This window comes from Vulpes vulpes, chromosome 5 (assembly GCF_048418805.1).
Source record: "Vulpes vulpes isolate BD-2025 chromosome 5, VulVul3, whole genome shotgun sequence".
In the NCBI taxonomy this organism is placed as follows: domain Eukaryota; kingdom Metazoa; phylum Chordata; class Mammalia; order Carnivora; family Canidae; genus Vulpes; species Vulpes vulpes.
In genome coordinates, this window is record NC_132784.1 from 100447737 (window position 1) to 100451790 (window position 4054).

The 4054-nt window shown below is 29.0% G+C and overlaps 1 pseudogene; it reads left to right on the forward strand.

Annotated features, from left to right (window-relative positions):
- The first annotated feature begins 2210 nt into the window (after positions 1–2210).
- LOC112914621 (U6 spliceosomal RNA) lies at positions 2211–2309 on the forward strand (annotated as a pseudogene).
- The last annotated feature ends 1745 nt before the right edge of the window (positions 2310–4054 follow it).

Genomic DNA, 4054 nt, shown 5'->3' on the forward strand with positions numbered 1-4054 from the left:
ACCAACTGTTAAAGTTCAAACCAGCTTGCATAGCCTAGCTCTAGAATCACAGAGTATAAAAGGGTGGATTTGGTGTTTATAGGCAATAATAGCTTAGTGATTCGTACAAATTTCTATCTTATATAATTGTTATAATGAAGAAATGAGTTTAATGTAAAATCTGGCTCACATTAAACAGTTAATGATCGCCTTCAATTACTAAAGTATATAGTTAAAATTTAATCAAAGGAAAATTAAAACTAGGCAAGAAATCCTAATCAAGAAAAAAAAATGAGCACAATGAAATCCATAATCCTATTCCTCTTGACAATTGAATCTGTAATACTTTGAACAATGTTTGACATTCAACAAGTGTTCAAGAAATATGTGTTGACTAAATAATTTTTGAAAACATTACACACATTCATTATCTATTGCTATGTAACAAAGTATTCAAAATTTAATGTTTAAAATAAAACCTTTTTCTTCCATAATATCTGTAGGAAAGGAGTCAAATAATTATTTTATCTGAGTAGTTCTGGATCAAAATCTCTACATCAGTTTGTTAGCTGGATATGCAAGCACCTCAAAGTCTGTCTAGGGGTAAATTTACTTCCAGATTCAAATGGCTATCGGAAGTCTTCAAAAGATCTGCTTCAGAGTTCATTCATGGTTGTTAGAAGGAATTTATTCAATGGAGTTGAAAACTTATGCCCAAAAAGAAATTTGCACATGGATGTTTATTGCAGCTTTATTCATAATTGCCAAATTAGAAACAACCAAGCTGTCCTTTGGTATCTGAATAGATAATAAACTATATACATCTAGACAATAGAATACTATTTAGTGCAAAAAGAAATGAGCTATCAGTACATGAAAAGTCATGGAAGAATCCAACTGCCCATTACAAAGTGAAAGTAATGAATCTAAAAAAACTACATACTGCATGATTCCAACTACATGACATATTGGAAAAGGCAAAACTATGGAGAGAGTAAAATACTAGAGGTCGCCAGGTTTGGGTTGGGGAGTGGAGGGATGAATAGATAGAGCACAAAGGATATTTGGTAGAGTAAAATTACTCTGTATGGTATTGTAATGATGGATACATATCATTATATATAAATCAGTAAACAACAATTTAACATTCCATGGAAAGTTAAAACCAAAAGTGAACTGTAAAATAAAATTTGGACTTTGAATGATTATGGTGTTTCACTTTAGGATTCATCAGCTCTAAGAAATGTACCACTCTAGTTGTTAATGTTAATAATGGAAAAGGCCAGGTATGTGTGAAGGCAGGAGGTATTTGGGAAATCTCTGTACTTTTTCCTCAATTTTGCTATGAACCCGAAACTTTTCCAAAAAATTATCATAATAAGAAAGATTAAATAAAATCGTTCTGGAAAAACATTTCTATATACATTATTTTACTCTAGTAATGCATATCTTAAAATAATATTTTACCTGGCATATAGTTATGCATTTAATTAAGTTTTTATCCTTACCTATTTTTCGTGTAATACTGATATTTTTTTTTCTCTGACAAATGTATTTTTCTTTTCAACAATTTTTCTAGTTTAAAAAGTAGTTGTCTGAGATTTAATTTAGTGTTCTATCTGAGGTTCTTTTCTTAGTCCATTCTTGTAACTAATTTTTTTAAAAAGATACTCCAAACAAGCATAAATAAACATTGTACTACCCTATAACCACTAGGGAAAACATTTGAAATCTATAATATTCCTTTATAAATTAAGGCATCTCATAAAAACAGTTACTGGTATCTCCTGCTGCCATTGAAAATTCAATGGTTGTTGATTATAATTTTATAACATATTTAATTTAAAGTTAGTTTTATATAGCCAATGTGGTGTTCTGAATTTCAGTACAAAGGGCTAAAGTGTGTAGCTAACATTGATAATTCAATTTTCCCATTTGCACAATTTATTTGCTCACTTCATTTCAAAGTTTCATGTCACTATAGACAATTGGTATAATTAAGTTTACGTTAAGATCACTTGACTATCTTACCTATATTCATCCAAAATATACATATGTGGTATCTTGCCAGATCACTTTGCTTCAAATCGCAATAAATTTTCATAATTGCAAAGTAATTGGGTAAATGAAAGACACATTAGAATTATATTTTGTATAGAAAGCATTAGTTTCATACATAAGCATATTCTGCAGTTTTAGCAAAAATTAATTTTTTTAATATCTGAGCTGAAGTATAATTATCGCTAAAACTACACAAATACTAAAATTGAAGATTAGCATGGCCCCTGCATAAGAATGACATGCAAATTCATGAAGCAGTCCATATTTTGTGCAATTCCCTAGTGAACCCTTTGCAGATTAACTTGGGGAAAAAATGATATGTTTGAAGTACAATGTGAGACACTGAATAAAGAAATTGTGATATTTAACTAGAAAAATATTCTTGTAAAGCCAACTGTGATATGTGAATGAAGCCGAGTTACACTTGAAAAAATAATACTACATTTACATTTTTAGGAACTGAAAATAGAATATTTATATGTAAGTTAGAAAATATTATACGATACTTGTCCAATCTGGATAAATTTGTTTTCTGAAATTTTCAAATTAAATTTACAGTGTCTAGAAGTCTTGTTTGGTTCTACTAGAGAGAAATTTTATGCTTGTGTTAGGGAAAGCTTATAGGTGTGCTTCCCAACTCATTGTTCAGTAAATTCATTGATTTGTCAAATGCAGTATCATGATTTAAAAAAAAAGAATGAAAAATTCACTATTGCAAAAGTACAATAGTTGGTTAGAAATAAATGGATGCCAACGTTTTCTTTCTAGCTTGTATTCAAGATGTGGTTGACTGAATTATTGATTCTGATTTTTCACTCCAGAGTAGGGTATTAAACATCAAACATTTACGATGGCCTCATGATGGCAGATGGCATTTCCTCACCTCTTGACTCTGGGCTTGACCAGATTATTTGTTTTGGTCAATTTAATGTCGATGAGTGTAAAAGGGACTTCAAATGCACTTATATGCTTGGATTGCATTCTTGATCTCTGTCATTATGAGAAGACTGTCTTTTTAGTCTTTTCTAATCTTTTTTCTCTTATTAACATAATGAAGATATCTTCCAATATAATATTATCAAAACTTCATATTTGTCATTTCATGCTTAGTTATTCAACTCAGAATTTATTTTTTGTTTGGGGATAAGGTAAAAAAATTGTTTTATTTTCTTTTTTTAATGTGGTTACACTGGTATACCAGTGACACTTATTGAAAAGTCTCCCCTATCCATATTTCTTTGTAATGTCAATTCATCTTCATATCATTGCTACTTATATCAGTGGATCTATTTCTGGATTCTATATTCTATTCCATTAATATGTATTCTATCCATATTTTATTGGCTATCCTTTCCCTTTGAATTATATTGGCACTTTTGTCAAAAGTCATAATGCAACATGAAACATACTAAAAATAGATACATTTTTATCTTCAAGTGAACCTTAACTATTCTTAACTCTTTTATTGCCTAATATATTTTAAAATCAATTTCTCAATCCCAGAAAAATATTCCTTTGAAATTATTTTCTAAAATAGCTATACCAATTTATATTCACATCAGTGATGAATGAGTTTCTGATGTCCATATCCTCAACAAAATACACCCAATTGTTTATATGTAGTAGTATAATAATGAATAAAAGTGGTGAGAATGAATATCTAACGTTGTTCCTGATCTTGAACTTTTAATATGAATGCAGTGGTATTTTTAAAAAGGTATCTTGTATCCACAAATGTGTCCTTTTATGTTCTATTTCTAGTTTGCTAAATGTTGTAGCACCTCATTAGATGTTATCATTAACTGTATTAATTACTTTTCATGTATCTATCAAGATGAGCATGTGTTTTTAATCTGTATATATGAGAGGTTATATAAACTTCTTTTTAAAACCTTTACACATATTTATATTATAAGATATATCCAAGTCAGTCATGATTTATCTATTATATATTGCTGGACTTGATTTGCTAATATTTTATTTTATATCTATCAATTTACATATATTTTTAATC